The sequence below is a fragment of the Euphorbia lathyris genome, chromosome 5, assembly GCF_963576675.1.
Source record: "Euphorbia lathyris chromosome 5, ddEupLath1.1, whole genome shotgun sequence".
Lineage (NCBI taxonomy): Eukaryota > Viridiplantae > Streptophyta > Magnoliopsida > Malpighiales > Euphorbiaceae > Euphorbia > Euphorbia lathyris.
In genome coordinates, this window is record NC_088914.1 from 12,941,719 (window position 1) to 12,959,367 (window position 17,649).

Here is a 17,649-nt window from a genome sequence, read left to right on the forward strand (position 1 = left end):
GCGGTTGGCGGTAATTTTCTAAAGTTTAGGCTGTTAGGGCTAAGTAAAAAAAATTTGGTCTCAAGCATGATAAAAACTGCTTTGTTTTTGTGTGGTGACTAAAAAATTAAAAATATCTAATGTGAAAAGCGTAGCCATATTTAATGTTCTATAAGTTCAGCGCTAATTAACGGGGTGGGCAAAAACATTTTGGCCTCAAACATGATAAAACTGCTCCATTTTGGTGTGGTGACTAAAATATTAGAAGTGCCCAACGTGAAAATCAGAGAGATATTTAATTTGCTATAAATTCAACGCTAATTTTCTAAACTAAAAACCCTAAATTAAATGCCAATTCAAAACCTCTAAATTAAATCCCCAAATTTAAACACATCAAAACCACAAAATAAATAATATAATGAGTAGCAAAAGGTTCGAACTGTTAAAATTAATAAACTTAATTATATTATTGAAAAAAAAAGAAAAAAGAAAAAAAAAAGGACAAATAAATAATTGTAAGGTTTTATTATGATAAATAATTGAAAGCATGGGTAGTCAAGTGTATGAGTAGTCATATGTATGGGTAGTCAACAATATATGGGTAGTAAAAAATGTTTGATTTATTACCAACTTTGTGTAACTATAAATTGAGTCTTGTAATGTGTTTGAAAAAAAAAATTCGAGTACAATAAGTTGAATTGTTTATTTTTGTGCTTGTGTTAGTATAATTTATATTTTGGCCCTTGACAAATTACAATTTTAGTCTATTTTTTCTCAACAAAGTGGTATCAGAGCCATATTACGAGAGTCAGTTTTCCGCCAAAGAGACCCTATAAAAAATGTCAGACGGTCTCGAACTTTCTTATCAATACCCTCAGCTCACCAAAACCAATTATTCAAGTTGGTGTATTCGAATGAAGGCGTTACTCGGATGTCAAGATGTCTGAGATATTGTCGAAAAAGGCTACGTAGTCCCAGGCAACGAGGCAGCGTTGACACAGGTAGAAAAAGATACTCTGCAGAAAAATTGCAAAAGTGATCAAAAGGCGCTTACTCTCATCCATTAAGGTTTGGATGAATTAATGTTCGAGAAAGTAGCCGAAGCTACCACCGCTAAACAAGCGTGGGAAATTTTACGAGTTTCTCTTCAAGGGGAGGAGAAAGTTAAAAAAGTTCGTTTGTAGATGCTGAGAGGAGAATTTAAGACGATGAGGATGAAAGAGACGGAAGCCATCAGTGATTACTCATCCCGAGTAAAATCTGTCGTAAATCAGATGCGACAGTATGGAGAAAAAATTGAAGAGTCTAGAATTGTTGAAAAAATTATGCGATCACTACTACCAAAGTTTGATTATGTAGTGGGGCTATGGAGGAGTCCAGGGACATCATCGAAATGTCCGTTGATGAAGTTGTAGGGTCATTACAAGCACGAGAGGAGCGGTTTGAGAAACGAAGAGAAGATTCCGCAGAACAAGTCTTAGCAACGAAGACTGTGTTTAAAAATGGCAAAAGTAATCAGTCCGGCAAAGGACGTGGAGGAGGTCGAGGAGGAAATGGTAGAGGATGAGAACGTGGCAGAAGTCAAGGCAGAAATGAAAACGGCAACAACAACAATGACAGAAGCACTCAATCCACCAGAGGTAGAGGAAGAGGCCGAGGACGCAGCCAAGGAAGAGGAAACTGGAGGCCGAATGAAGGACGCGACAAGTCCAATATTCAGTGTTATAATTGCTCCAAGTATGGTCACTACACGGTAGAATGTTGGAGTCTGCATAAAGAGGTAGAGGAGACTGCCAATAATATTCAAGATGAAGAAGTAACTGGCACAGTGTTACTTACCTACGAAGGTGAAGAAAATCGCAAAAATAATATATGGTATCTTGACAATGCGGCAAGTAACCATATGTGTGGTGACAAGAAGATGTTCGTGGAACTTTATGAATCCGTTCGTGGTAATGTTGTATTTGGAGATTCCTCTAAGGTTCCTATTATAGGCAAAGGAACCATTCTTATTCGGGTCAGAAATGGCGCTCACCAGTTCATTGATAATGTTTATTATGTTCCTAACATGAAAAACAATATTTTGAGTTTGGGACAGTTACTAGAGAAAAATTATGAAGTTCGCATGGTGGATCGAAAACTACTCCTGTTGAATGAGAAAAAGGAGTTGATTGCACGAGTACCCATGGTGAAAAACAGAATGTTCACAATTAACATTCAGACGGATGTGGCCAAATGTTTGAAAGCTTGTGTGCAAAGTCCTCCATGGCTTTGGCATCTACGGTACGGGCATCTCAATTTTGGAGGACTGAAGCTATTGGGACCGAAGTAGATGGTAAACGGATTGCCTCACATTGACCAGCCTCATCAACTATGTGAAGGATGTCTTGTTGGAAAACAATTTAGAACCAGTTTTCCAAAGGAGTCCATGTCAAGAGCAAAGGCGCCGCTTGAGCTAATTCACACAGACGTGTGTGGACCGATCACTCCATAGTCCCTTGGTAAAAATAAATATTTTCTACTTTTCATTGATGATTATAGTAGAAAAACTTGGGTGTATTTTTTGAAGGAAATATCAGAAGTTTTTGAGACATTTAAAAATTTCAAAGCCCAAGTGGAGAAAGAAAGTGGTCATTTTATTAAGGAACTCAGATCAGACAGAGGCGGTGAATACATATCCATCCATTTCAAGCAATTTTATGATGAGCATGGAATCTGTCATTTCCTTTCAATCCCCAGATCACCTCAGGAAAATGGCGTAGTAGAAAGAAAGAACAGAACGATGCTAAACATGGTGAGGAGCATGTTAAAAAGAAAAAATTTACCGAAGGAGTTATGGACCGAAGCAATAGATTATGCTGTCTACCTGTTGAACAGATCACCAATTGTCAGTGTTTGGGATCAAACTCCACAAGAAGCATGGAGCGGAATAAAACCCAGTATTTCTCATTTGTGTGTTTTTGGCAATGTTGCTCATGTCCATGTACCAGATGAAGAACGCAAGAAGCTAGATGATAAAAGCAAGAAATACTTGTTTGTGGGCTATTCAAAACATTCCAAAGGGTACAAAATGTTCGATCCTCAGACTCAGAAAATCGTCATCAGTAAAGATGTCACCATTGATGAAGAAGCGGTTTGGGACTGGACCGATGAAAAAGAAAACAACTACAGTTTTTATCCTTTCATGGATGAAGACAATGATCAAGAAGAACCAACCATAGTCACAGCCATAACACCAGCAACCAGTTCGACATCAGCAAGCTCATCCAGTTCGAGTTCGTCCTCAAGTGATGAAAACAGTTCAGATGAACATCCGCCCGGAAAGCCTAAAAAATTCATACCTATTAAAGATCTCTATGATGTAACAAGAAATCTTAATGATGAATTAACTCTTTATTGTCATTTCGTTAATGATGAACCAACAGATCCAGAAGAAGCAATGAAAGATGAAAAATGGAGAAAAGCCATGGAAGAGGAGATTCATTCGATCGAGAAAAATAAAACATGGGAGCTGACATCACTTCCGACCGGTCAAAAACCCATTGGAGTTAAATGGGTGTTCAAAGCAAAGAAAGATGCAAACGGTGAAATTGTCCGACATAAAGCAAGATTGGTGGCGAAAGGGTTCAGTCAACGTGTAACGACCCGATCCGGAGTGGGTGGCGCCGGGGTAAGAAGGCATGAGCAAGGAGCGGCCCTAAGGGATGGTGATGGGGGCAGGAATGAACTAAATCCCACATCGGAAATGGAGAGGGAGTGATTGGGGCTTATTAGTAAGATGTGAATCCAATACATGCAGACGCGTTTTAAAACCGTGAGGCCCAATGTGTTGGAATTAGGCCAAAGCGGACAATATCTACATGATATTGGAACTGGGTGTTACAATTGGTATCAGAGTCGACTCTCCACGTATGTTGTGTGGTTCGAGGACAAACCAGGCGGAAGCTGGTGGGCCTGTAACGACCCGATCCGGAGTGGGTGGCGTCGGGGTAAGAAGGCCTGAGCAAGGAGAAGCCCTAAGGGATGGCGATGGGGGCAGGAATGAACTGAATCCCACATCGGAAATGGAGAGGGAGTGATTGGGGCTTATTAGTAAGATGTGAATCCAATACATGCAGACGCGTTTTAAAACCGTGAGGCCCAATGTGTTGGAATTGGGCCAAAGCGGACAATATCTAGATGGTATTGGACCAGGGTGTTACACAATGACCCGGAATTGACTACAATGAAGTTTTTGCTCCTGTTGCCAGAATGGAGAGTATCAGACTGGTAATTTTTGTAGCTGCTCAACACGGGTGGAGAATCCATCAAATGGACGTGAAATCCGTATTTCTCAACGGATATCTGGAAGAGGAAATTTATATCCAGCAACCACCTGGGTATTTTGTGAAAGGTCAAGAAAATAAAGTGCTAAAATTGAAAAAGGCACTTTATGGTCTTAAGCAAGCACCACGAGCCTGGAACAGTCGCATTGACAAATATTTTCAAGAAAATGGTTTTGTCAAATGCCCACATGAATATGCCCTGTATGCAAAGGTGAAAAATGGAGATATGTTACTTGTTTGTTTGTATGTAGCTGAGCTCATTTTTACAGGGAACAATCCTAAGATGTTTGAAGAGTTCAAAAAGACAATGGCTCGTGAGTTTGAGATGACTGACATTGGTCTAATGTCATATTATCTTGGCATTGAAGTGAAGCAGAATGACGACGAAATTTTTATTTCTCAAAGTGATTTTGCAAAGGAGATCTTAAAGAAGTTCAAGATGGAAAATTGTAATTCCTTCAGCACGCCAGTCGAATGTGGAATCAAGTTGACAAAAGATGAAGGTGGAGACAGAGTCAACCGGACATTATTCCGAAGCTTGGTCGGAAGTCTCAGATACTTGACATGTACGAGACCGGATATTCTCTATGCAGTCGGCTTAGTAAGTCGATACATGGAAGCCCCAATGGTATCACATTGGAATGCAGCAAAAAGAATTCTCTGTTACGTGAAAGGTACAACTAATTTGGGATTACATTATTAAAAAATTGATAATTTCAAATTAGTTGGATATTGTGATAGTGATTGGGCCAGTGACAAGGATGATCAAAAAAGTACAACTGGTTTTGTATTTTTTCTAGGTGATACTGCATTTACATGGAGTTCGAAGAAGCAGGCAATTGTGACGCTGTCAACCTGTGAAGCTGAATATGTTGCTGCAACCTCATGTGTTTGTCATGCAATTTGGCTCCGGAAATTGTTAAAAGAATTTCAGATGAGTCAAAATGATCCAACGGAGATTTTTATCAATAACAAGTCTGCACTAGCATTAGCGAAAAATCCCGTGTTTCATGATTGAAGTAAACACATTGATACGAGGTATCATTTTATTCGGGAGTGTATTGAGCAAAAAGAGGTGAAATTGAAGTACGTGAAGACTCAAGATCAAATTGCAGATATTTTTACGAAGCCGTTGAAGTACGATACGTTCAGCCATTTGAGAGCTCAACTGGGAGTCACGAAAAATTAAGTTTAAAGGGGCATGTTAAAATTAATAAACTTAATTATATTATTGAAAAAAAAAGAAAAAAGAAAAAAAAAAAGAAAAAGGACAATGCATAAATAATTGTAAGGTTTTATTATGATAAATAATTGAAAGCATGGGTAGTCAAGTGTATAGGTAGTCATATGTATGGGTAGTCAACAATGTATGAGTAGTAAAAAATGTTTGATTTATTACCAAGTTTGTGTGACTATAAATTGAGTCTTGTAATGTGTTTGAAAAAAAAAAAAATTCGAGTGCAATAAGTTGAATTGTTTATTTTTGTGCTTGTGTTAGTATAATTTATATTTTGGCCCTTGACAAATTATAATTTTAGTCTATTTTTTCTCAACACGAACAAGGTATATTAGGATTAGAGAAGAATTTTTTTTTGTTACTAATTAAACCAACTATACCAACTTAATTATATGTTATACAACCGCGTCCTATTTTATAAATATAAATATGACCCTCTTAAGGTGTTGAGCGATTTCCACAAGTGCACGATTTCGCTTGTAGTAATAAAAAGATATCGATCCCACAGGGTACGTTTTTCAACAAAAACTTATTTAGGTGTAGATTAAATACGACTTAAAGTTTATATAATCATTATTTGAAATTGGGTTTGAAATTGATAAAATAAGAATTAGATTGGAATATGTAGAATGTTTAGAAATCAATTCTGTTTTGAGTATAAATTTACAAAACAGAAACGTTTAGTGCTTTAGAAAAGAGAATAAATGTATTCGTTTGCATTAAGCAAAGAAAACAACTTTAAACTTTGTATAAATTATAAAAATGTAATAAGGTAAACTCCTTCAATTAAAAGGCTTTGAACTGCAGACAATCCTCCTACGGTCGGGTTAGATTGCTACCTTAACCAAATTAATACTTTTGCAAGAATCAATTTGCCTAAGTGTTCAACAAAGTTTCCTTGTAATGATTTTGAATTCAACTACGTATTAATGAAAACACCAGAACTCACTTCGGATCATTTACCATAAGTGCTACATAAAAATATATTGAATTATATGAACTTTATTAGATGAAGTATGAATTTGATACAAGTTTACAGAGAAAAAGAAGCATGGAAGCTTTCGTCGACTTTCAAGTGAACGGGTTGTCAATCCTTTCCTCGAACCTCGATTAGAGTTTGTCAGGCTCCTGGGTCGAATCCTCTACTAAATCTTCTCGCTGAATTTTCGGAATAGTGACGGATACTTCTACTACCAAAATGTAAACTAATATGAAAAAATCTTAATCTAAATCTAAATGCTACTGTGTTTGTAATTATTTGATAAACAATGTGTGTACATCATATTACTTTTTACAAAATCGAACTTCTAACTCTGAATTGCTTGACTCAGAATTTCTGCATTAATTCTGTACTAACTCTTCTCTTCAATATTTCTATCTTCTCAACTCTGAAATCAACTCTTTATTTATAGATGTTGAAGAGTCGGGTCTAAGGAATGTGTCTGCTACGAAGAGACGTTCTTATCCAATCGAACGGACGCGTTTCTTTGAAAATGAACAAGTGTATATAGTGATGCCTGAAAATCCGAACTTATCGAGAATGTAAATTCTCGGCCGAGAATGGGGAAACAGATTTTCAGCCTTCGAGATGATAAGGGGGAGAGCTGGGCGATGCGTGTCGCGACCGAGAATGGAGGATTCTCGGTCGCGACACGGGATTAATTTCCTCCGTCTTGACTTCGTCCTCGTCCTCGTTTTGGTGCATTTGATTTTCGTCGTCTTTGACTCCTTTTGTAGGGTTTTTCTTTTGTTTTTGACCTCTTTTCGTTCCTATTTGGATTTTACCAAATATTTAGGTACCTTGCACGAAAGAAACATATTTGAACGTAAAAGTATTCTAAATAGATATAAACAGTATGATTTCATAGCAAAACTGATGTAAATATTAATGATATTTTAGGTATATTTTGGGCTTAACAAATCTCCACACTTAATCTTTTGCTAGTCCCGAGCAAAATTTCACTGAATTTATTCTTTAACTAACCTCTTTATAAAAATAAAACATATATCTTAGTATTTCTTCTTAAATCAGTTAAGCCAAAAAGATTAACTTCACATGACAAATTTATACGCAAAATATCAAACTAACGTAGCATAAATACGATATATCATTCGTCTTGTGTTTTCAATTTTTGAATTGAAGTATTCGGGACAATATAAGCACGCATGTTATTGAGTCTTTCGGCTCAAGGTATTTCAAAGCACAAAATTTTCTTTCCCAAACCTAAACTATTACATGAAATGAGTAAGTATTTGAGTTTAATTATTTGCTTAGTTACACCCGAGATAAAGGTGGTCTTGATCGTAACTTTATATGCATTTATTTTGCTTTTGTGTTCGCTTAAGAGGTACCGACCATGCCATGGGTAGACGCAATCGTTACTTTAAACTTAAACACGCTTAATTTTTGTTTTTAAACGTTCCTTCCATACCTCGATTGTGATAAGGGTGGTCCCAATCGTGGCCAAAAGTAAACGATACTTAATTATTCTTCCCTTTCATACCTCGATTGTGATAAGGTTGGTCTCACGCGTAGCCAAAAGTTAAGAATACGATTAATTAATTATTTAACATGAGTTATAAAATTGAAATTGTAAAATTGGAAAAAAGAAAAATAGCACATTCATCCTATATTGACTTAAAATTCAACATGTATTATGGCTAAAGTTTCCTTAAAAACTTCAATTGGTGTTAATGTAAGACGAAAATCAAACCGAGCTAAAAATTGTTAGTTCAATTTAATGCCTATAAACCTAATTGAAAATTTAAAATAAGATTTATTTTATCATGATTTTATGATATAAGATAGAGATTGAAAATAAAGAATTTATTTACTTAAATACATTCACTCGAGACGTTTTTACTTAAAATCGTATCGAAGATTTGTGAAAAATTTGAAAAATATAACCCGTATAGAAATATTATTTCTAACGATAAAAATGACCTAAAAATAATCACAAGGTAAATATTTTTCAAACATATGAAAATAAATGTAAAGTTATGAAAATAATGTTTTAAAAAGTAATATCATTATTGAAAAATGTTGCATTAAAACTTTATTCTTATTCGTTATATTCATTCGTACGAGTAATAAAACGATATATGAAATATCTCCTCCCACACTTAAATTGGACCATGTCCTCATTGGTGCAAGAATTGATAAAACACGAAAAATTGGTACGAAAATAAAGCATACGAATTAAGAAAGAAAAATTATGAAAGTAAATCATCCAACATAATAGAGTAAAATTGAAATTGTACCAAACAAAATAGAAATAAAAATATTGTACCAAACATAATGTAAAAACAACAAAATGTGATAGAAAAGATAAAACCTAAAGATTGGAAGGCGAATCCGGAGGAGATGGTGAAGTTTCAACGTTTTGACGACGGAAGAACGAAAGCATCCGACGACGGGTAGATTTGTGCTCCCTCCTCAAGGTGTTGAGGTTGTCATTCATCACCATATTGTTCTCAACCAAATCATCAATCCGTAAATTCATTTGTCGATTATGTGAATTGATTGTTGAAACACCTTTCCACATAATTTTGATTTGACAAAATTGTTTAAGTATAATTAAAAAAATATTCTAAACACACTAAGTTTAAATGCTTTGATTTATTCTACTAATGTGTTTGTTCAATGTTGAGTTAAATTGTTTATAAAACACAAAGATTAAAAGGGCCAAAGCCCAATACGGAAGTCAAAGCCCAAGTCAAACAGTTTAAGGCAACTCGGCCCGCGTATGTCAAAACGCTGTCGTTATGTACAAAACGCAACTCAGCGGAAGAAGGATCTAGAAGACCTTCGTGGAACAACTTCGGGACAAAGCTGCTGAGTTGATTCGACAAAGAGTACAAGACAACAGCTGGCTAAGAACAACTTCCAGACAAAGTGTTTCCACTTTGGGTAAAGTTCAGAAGACAAAGAATGATGTCTAGTTGACCTTACCAAAAATGGAGAGACATTCTGCCGAGCTGACCAAAAGCTGACCTAGGACAGAAGATACTCAAATCTGATTGGCCGAGAGCTCTGAGCAAGTCAGGATGACAACGACAAGAAGTCGTTTCCCTCCAACGGTTATTTCGAAATTCGAAATGACCGATGCCTCAGATGTCTCTATAAATAGAGCCCTTCATTGCTTCATTCAACACAGAACTTGATCAAGCCATTACGCTGACCAAATCTCTACGCAAAGTTCTGCTAGAAAAAGCAAAGCAATCTTACACTACATTTCATATCTTTTCTGTAAAAGTCTAGAGTGATTATTCAATCATCTAAGGTGTCTTAGCAATCATTGTTTAGGACAAACACTTATCATTTCTAGAGATTAGGAAGGAGAGGCTGAGTACTCGGTTATAGTACTCAGCAAGAGATTAGGATTGAGTAGAGGTATAGAGGAAGGTACTCTTGTTATACTCAGTTGCTAAGATTGTAAAAGGTTTGATGCTCTACCGTTAAAGAGCTTAGTAGAGAATTCGAAATCTCAGAACGTGTTCCGGGGACAGGACGTAGGCTTGGAGGCCGAACCTAGATAAATCTGCTGAGTAACACATTTCTAACCTTAAACTCCTTTATATATTTATTGCTTGCTTAAACAAAAACTGACCAAGTAAAGAAGTCAAGCTGAGTTGTGCGCATTGAATATCTGAGCTCAGGAATAGACTCTAAGTGCTATCTCCTGACTCAAGTAAAGAAACTGACCTAGTCACTAGTTGACTAAGCCAGTATCTTGCTATTCACTCAGCGCCGCTGTTAAAACCTTTTTCTCACGAAAAAGAAGTCTGCCCTAACTTAAAATTTTTAAATAGTTCCTAACCCCCCCCTTGGAACTATACTTGTAACGTTATAAGGGACCAACAAGTGGTATCAGAGCTTAAAAGCTCACTGTAAAAGGTTTAACCACCTTGAGCTGATCCCCACTATGGGCGAAAACAGCACTCGGTTTCTCCCAGGAAACCAAACAACTCAGATCTTACCTGAGGGGCTGTCCATTACTCGGCCTCCCCTATTCTTCGGGTCTAACTATACCTTCTGGAAGAATAGGATGAAAAATTTCATTCAGGCTACAAATATGAGTGTCTGGCTATCCATAGTCCAAGGCCCATTTGTACCTGTCGAAGTTATGGCTGGCCAAACAGTTGTTAAAGCTGAGGCCAAATGGACAGAGGATGATCTCAAGAAGCTACAAAATCATGCTTCGGCTATAAACATGCTTCACTGTGCGCTCGATTCTGCAGAATATAATAAAATCTCAGGTTGTGAGTCGGCGCAAGAGATCTGGAAGAAGCTGGAGGTCACCTACGAAGGAACCAATAAAGTAAAGGAGTCCAAGGTGAACCAGCAGATGAGACTGTACGAGCTGTTCGAAATGAACAATGATGAGGGAATATCTGACATGAATGCAAGGTTTACCAACATCATCAATGAGCTCAAGAGACTTGGAAAGATCTTCACTGAGGAAGAACAAGTCAAAAAGATACTCAGGAGTCTTCCTAAAGACTGGCAAGCAAAGAAGACCGCTGTTGAGGAAGCTCAGGACTTAACCACCTACAAATATGAGGAACTCATCGGCTCGCTGCTGACCCATGAGATATCAATGAAAAACTTCGAGGTGAAGGAAAAGTCTAAAGACAAGAAGCTGAAGTCTCTTGTCATGAAAGCTGACTCCACTGATGGGAGCTCAACAGATGATAAAGAGATGGCCATGTTCACAAGGAAGATGAAAAGGATATTCAGGAAGAATGACAAATATTCTAAGAAGCCTTACAGAAAGTTTGATAAGTATAAAGCTGAGTCCAACGACAGCAAATACAAGAAGGACAACTCAAAGCCTATTACATGCTTTGAATGTCATCAAACTGGCCATATCAAGTCAAGCTGTCCCACGCTGAGGAAAGATAAGAAGAACGGCAAGAAGGCAATGGTGGCAATATGGAGCGATAATGATGAGTCTTCATCAACAGAAGCTGAGGCCACCGAGTTAGCAAAGATATGCTTCATGGCTGACGAACTTGCTGAGCCGTGCGTCTCTGAGCATGCTGACCCCTCCATTGCATCTGATGATGAGGAGCAATCAAATGAGGTAATATCACTTTCCCAGCTCAGAAACGAAATGGGTAATGCCCTGAGTGACCTCTATACACTTGTCAAAAAGTGTAATAAGAAAATTAGAGCACTCAGCAGGCGCTGTGACGAAGTTGAAGAGGTCAAACTAAGTGACCTCAGATTCCTTCTTCAGGACAACTAAACTTTGCATGATAACATGGAGATCATACATAAGTCTGTCTCTGAAGTCCAATCAGATTCAAAGAAACTGAGAAAGGACGTCACAAATATCCAGAACCAACTAAAGGTTCAAAACAAAAGGAATATTCCTCTGAATGCTCAGTACCGAAGTACTGGTCAGCAGAGATGGAATCCCTAGCGGAATGTCAAGTGTGACTTCTGTGGGAAGAAAAGACACACCACAAAGGTGTGCTGGCACGCTCAGCACTGGGGTGCTGACCAGTCACTGAAAAATCCTAAACGGAAGGTCAACTATGACTTCTGTGAAAAGAATGGCCATACTGTCCAAGTATGCCGCCATAAAATAAAATATGATGCTTTACCTGTTGAACCTAACAAGCAAGGACCCAAAAAGAATTGGGTACCTAAAAGTAACTAGTTACAATGCAGGTAAGCCTGAGGTGTGCTGAGAAGTCAAAGATGTGGTATATTGACAGCGCATGCTCGAGGCACATGACTGGTGATGAAACTCAATTCATCACGTTTGAGCGTAAACGAGGAGGAAGCGTAAGTTTTGGAGACAATAAAAAGGGTAAGATAGTAGGATCAGGAACCATCGGAGGTAATCCTACTATTGAGTCAGTCTCCCTAGTCAGCGGACTCAAATATAACTTACTCAGCGTAGCTCAGCTATGTGACAATGGGAGAAAAGTTATATTTGATGCTACTGGATGTAAAATATACGAGGGAAAAACAAATGAGTTAATTTTAACTGCCCCTCGGATTGATAATGTCTTTATGCTAGACTTAGAGAAAAAGTTTTCAAAAACTGTATGCTTAGTTTCAAAGGAAGAAAATTCATGGCTATGGCACAGGAGACTTGGTCATGTAAGCATGGACCTCCTGGCCAAATTAGCAAGAAAGCAATTGGTTGAGGGACTGCCTGAACTTAGATTTGAAAAAGATCAATTATGCCACGCTTGCCAAGCTGGAAAACAAACCAAACAATCTTTTCATAGCAAAAACATTGTCTCAACTAAGCGTCCGTTAGAGTTACTACACTTGGATCTCTTCGGTCCAGTCCAGCCGCTGAGTCTGGGTGGAAGAAGATTTTCCTTGGTCATTGTAGATGACTTCTCTCGGTACACTTGGGTCATCTTGCTGAGTAGCAAGGATGAGACCTTTGAGACATTTTCAAATTTGGTTAGAAAACTTAAAAATGATAAAGACCTAAAATTGGCTCACATCCGAAGTGATAATGGTGGAGAATTCAAAAACCAACAGTTTGTTGAATTCTGTGGGCATTGACCATAATTTTTCTGCTCCTAGAACGCCTCAACAAAATGGGATTGTTGAAAGGAAGAACAGAACCTTGGTTGAAATAGCCAGGACAATACTGAGTGAGAATAGGCTTCCAAAGTATTTTTGGGGAGAAGCTGTTAACACAGCTTGCTATATTCTTAATAGGGCTCTTGTTAGACCTATACTAAAGAAAACCCCCTACGAACTTTGGAAAGGACGAAAACCCAACATTGGATACTTTCGTGCCTTTGGCTGTAAATGTTTTATTTTAAACACTAAAGATAGCCTAGCTAAATTTGACTCAAAAGCTGATGAAAGCTATCTTTTTAGGCTACTCAACAAACAGCAAAGCATACAGAGTTTGCAATAAACGAACTCAAGTTCTAGAAGAGTCAGTACATGTTGAGTTCGACGAAACTAACCCTGCAGGAAAATATCTGCCACTGACCGAGGATGATTCACACTCAGCACCCGCTGATCAAGATACAGCCACTGAGTCATTCCCTCAAGGGCTGACCAAAGGTAAAAGTGAACCAAATATTGTTTTCACTGACCAGTCTTCACCTGTAGAGATTGTTGAAACACAGACAGCACAAGACATCAATCTACCCAAGGAGATAAGGATTCCAAGAGGGCACTCAGAGAGTGCAATCCTTGATGCCGCTGAGAATACCCTGATGACAAGAAACCAACTCAGGAGGTACCTCAGCAATGTAGCCTTCGTCTCAGTTCAGGAACCTAAGAACTTCGCTGATGCTGAGGAAGATGAATTCTGGATGAGCGCAATGCAAGAGGAACTTGACCAATTCAGAAGAAACGATGTATGGGAGCTAGTGCCACATCCAAGGAGTCAGAAGACCATTGGAACAAGATGGGTCTTCCGCAACAAGCTGGATGAGCAAGGACACGTAGTCAGGAACAAAGCAAGGCTTGTAGCTCAGGGCTACAGTCACCAAGAAGGTATTGACTACGGTGAGACCTTTGCCCCAGTGGCAAGGCTAGAGGCTATTAGGATTTTATATGCATATGCATCTTATATGAACTTTAAACTGTTTCAAATGGATGTTAAGAGTGCATTTCTTAATGGAGTTATAAACGAGGAAGTTTATGTTAATCAACCTCCAGGGTTTGAGGATCCTAAATTCCCAAACCACGTTTATAAAATCAAAAAGGCTCTGTACGGCCTCAAGCAAGCACCACGTGCTTAGTATGAGAGGCTGACCAGTTTCCTGCTGACTAGAAATTATGTCAAAGGCAAAGCTGATACAACCTTATTCATTAAGAGAAAGGGTAAAGATACCCTGCTGGCTCAAATATATGTTGATGATATTATTTTCGGTGCTACTAATGAGTCAATGTGCAAGGAATTTAGCAAGCAAATGCAGACTGAGTTTGAAATGTCAATGATGGGAGAACTCAACTTCTTCCTTGGACTTCAAATCAAACAAGGCAAGAATGGCATTTTCATCAGTCAAGCTAAATATGCCAAGGAGATATTGAAGAAATATGATCTTGAAAATTGCAAGCCAATATCCACTCCTATGGGCACTGACACTGTCCTCTGCGCTGACGAGAATGGTAAGTCGGTAGACAACAAATTGTATCGAGGTATGATAGGCTCTCTACTTTACTTAACATCAAGTAGACCGGACATTCAGTTCTCAGTATGCTATTGTGCTAGATATCAATCTAACCCTAAGGAATCTCATTACATAGCTGTAAAAAGAATCCTTAGATATTTGCAAAGCTCAGTGAACGCAGGTTTATGGTATCCCAACACTCATGGCTTTACACTCGTTGGATACACTGACGCTGACTATGGTCGAGACAAGCTGGAACTGAAAAGCACCTCTGGAGGATGTCATTTCTTAGGAAGCTGTCTTGTATCCTGGTTCAGCAAGAAGCAGGCGTCAGTAGCCTTGTCTACCACTGAAGCTGAGTACATTGCTGCTGGTCACTGTGTTGCTCAAGTCCTATGGATTAAGCAACAGCTTGAAGACTATGGTGTTCAAACAAAGACAATTGAGGTCAAATGCGACAACAAAAGTGCAATTGATCTATCAAAGAACCCAATTCAACACAGCAGAATGAAGCATGTCAGCATAAGGCATCACTTCATTAGAGACCATGTACTCAAGGGTGAGATAAAGCTGACCTATGTCCCAACGGATGAGCAGCTTGTGGATATCTTTACAAAGCCACTGACTCGTGAACAGTTCAGTATACTGAGAGAAGCCATTGGTATGTTTAATCCTCTTTAGTAAAATCATGTACTAAAATGAAAATTTATGCTGAGTGAATTACTATGCTGAATGATTTATGCAAATGCATGCTGAGTGATTGTTATGCTGAGTACTTAACGCAAAATACATATCAATACTGAGTAAATATGCACACCGAGTAGTAATCTTAAACTGAGAAATCATCCTTTCATATACTACTGACCACTTAGAATATAAAACGCTTAGTATTCTAAACGCTGAGTGTTAGATCCGTTGCATTAAATGCAAAAGCACGCGAATAGCCACCTAGGATGACGTATGCGCCGAATGTGTCATAAAAGCCAGGATCTTTGTCGGTTGACAATCCCAAGGCAAAACTGACACATGGATTCGATATGATCCACTTTTCACCGCTATAAATAATGGGTGAATCCCCATTTTTTATTTTCTTTACACTTACCGAATTCTTTGGCAAAGCATTCTCTCTCTACAAACTCTCAAAGCTTCCCAATCCTGTTCTGAAACTATGACTAAAGTTTCTGTCAACATCTCCGGTGCCGGTCACTCTAAGACCAGCTCCAATGAACCCTCCAGGCAAACTACTTTGCCTGAAACCACCAAGGTCACTACGCCGAGCAAAGGCAAAGCTGGCCAAGCTACCTCATCTAAAGGAAAGCCGACCAAGGCCAGAACGTATACCAAGGTATTTGAAAACATTAGCGAATGGAAAGTAGACTTCTCACGATGGGTTTTTGAGGCCTTCGTGACATCCGAGCAACCCTTCTGCGAATGGGTATCGAAGAATGGCTGGACAGAGCTGTTCTCCATTAGAGACCACACCTATCCTGACCTAGTAAGGGAGTTCTACCACAATCTCCGAGTTGCTGATGATAACCAGGACTATCTGGTAACTGTGGTAAAGGAAAAGACCATTTTCATAAACCCTTCCTATCTTGCTAACTTGCTGAAGTTAAAGAATGAGGGAGCAAAACTGAGGCGATCTGGAGATCATGAAGGTACTGGGTACGATGCCACCTTTTGTAAACCCTATGGCCACTCTGGAGAAGTCTCAAGTACCTCAATGGGTCAGCACCAAAAGATGGCTCACTATCTGCTGACCTACTTCATTTATCCCAAGATCAACTGCACCACCTCAACAACGAATTTTGAGCAATGCTTCATATGGCATATACTGACATACAAGCCGATCAATATGCCAGTATTCTTGATTGATGGCTTCCTAAAGAGCATTGGAACTCTCAGGCTGGGATCGCTCATCACCAGAATCCTCTTAGATCATCAAGTTGATCTATTTGAGGAAACTAAGGCTAGAGGATCTGAGATAACCGCTGCTTCGCTGAGGGCTTTGAAGTTCAATCAGCCACTAAAGAAAGGAAAAGCTGCTGCTGAACAACAAGCTGAGGAAACAGCTCCAAAGCAAAGAAAAAGGACAAAGGCTCCAGCTGCCCGCAAGAGGAAAGCTGTTGAGACTACTTCAAAGAAGTCTGAGCCTCAGGCCAAGAAGCCTAAGTCAGCTGCTGAACCTGGTCAGGAGAGACCTAAGTCAGCTGAGAAAAGGAGCAGGCAAGATGAGCCTGAAATTGAGGAAAGAACAGATGCTGATGAGCAACCTCAAAAGAAGCAGAAGTCTTCTACACTGACTCCTATTGATGCTATCCCAACTGACGTAGTTGTTCCTGGTGATTCTCACTACACACAGTGTCTAGGAACTGTAGCTGAGCATCAAGAAGATGAGGTGCATCTGGACGATCAGTTTATTGCACAAGTTGAGGAAGAGTTAGATGGCGATAGTGAAGAAGATAAAGAACAAGAAGAGGCCAGCGGTCAGGATGACGCTGAGGACGATGAGGAGACAGTTAGTGAGGTTGGAGCTGAGCCAACCAATACTGAGTTGGCTGCTGGAGATGAACAAGAACAAGCTGACCAGCTTAATGCTAATCAAGAGAAACTTCTCCCTCTCACTCAGGAGAATCTATACAAGCTGACACTCCTCCTCCAAGAAGAAGAAGATTAGTTAAGGCAAGTCAAAAGCCTGACGTCGTCCCTCCTGTTCAGAAACCAACTGTCCCTGACTTTGTTATACAGAAGCCGACTGTTAGACGAGGTGCCGCGGCCTAATCTCCCGGGCGGACCGGGGGTGGACACCTCATGGCGACGTAAGCGGTGATTGGCGCCGAAAGCAACCAATCGTGGAATCAAGCTGCTCGGCAGGACCGGAGCTCGGAGTATGGAAGAGTCGCCACCCACGAATGGGAAAATGAACACCGATCCCTTGCGAGAGACCGGTGAGGGTTCGGAAAACTTAGGTACGAGCCGAGAAGGCTAGCTCCTTTC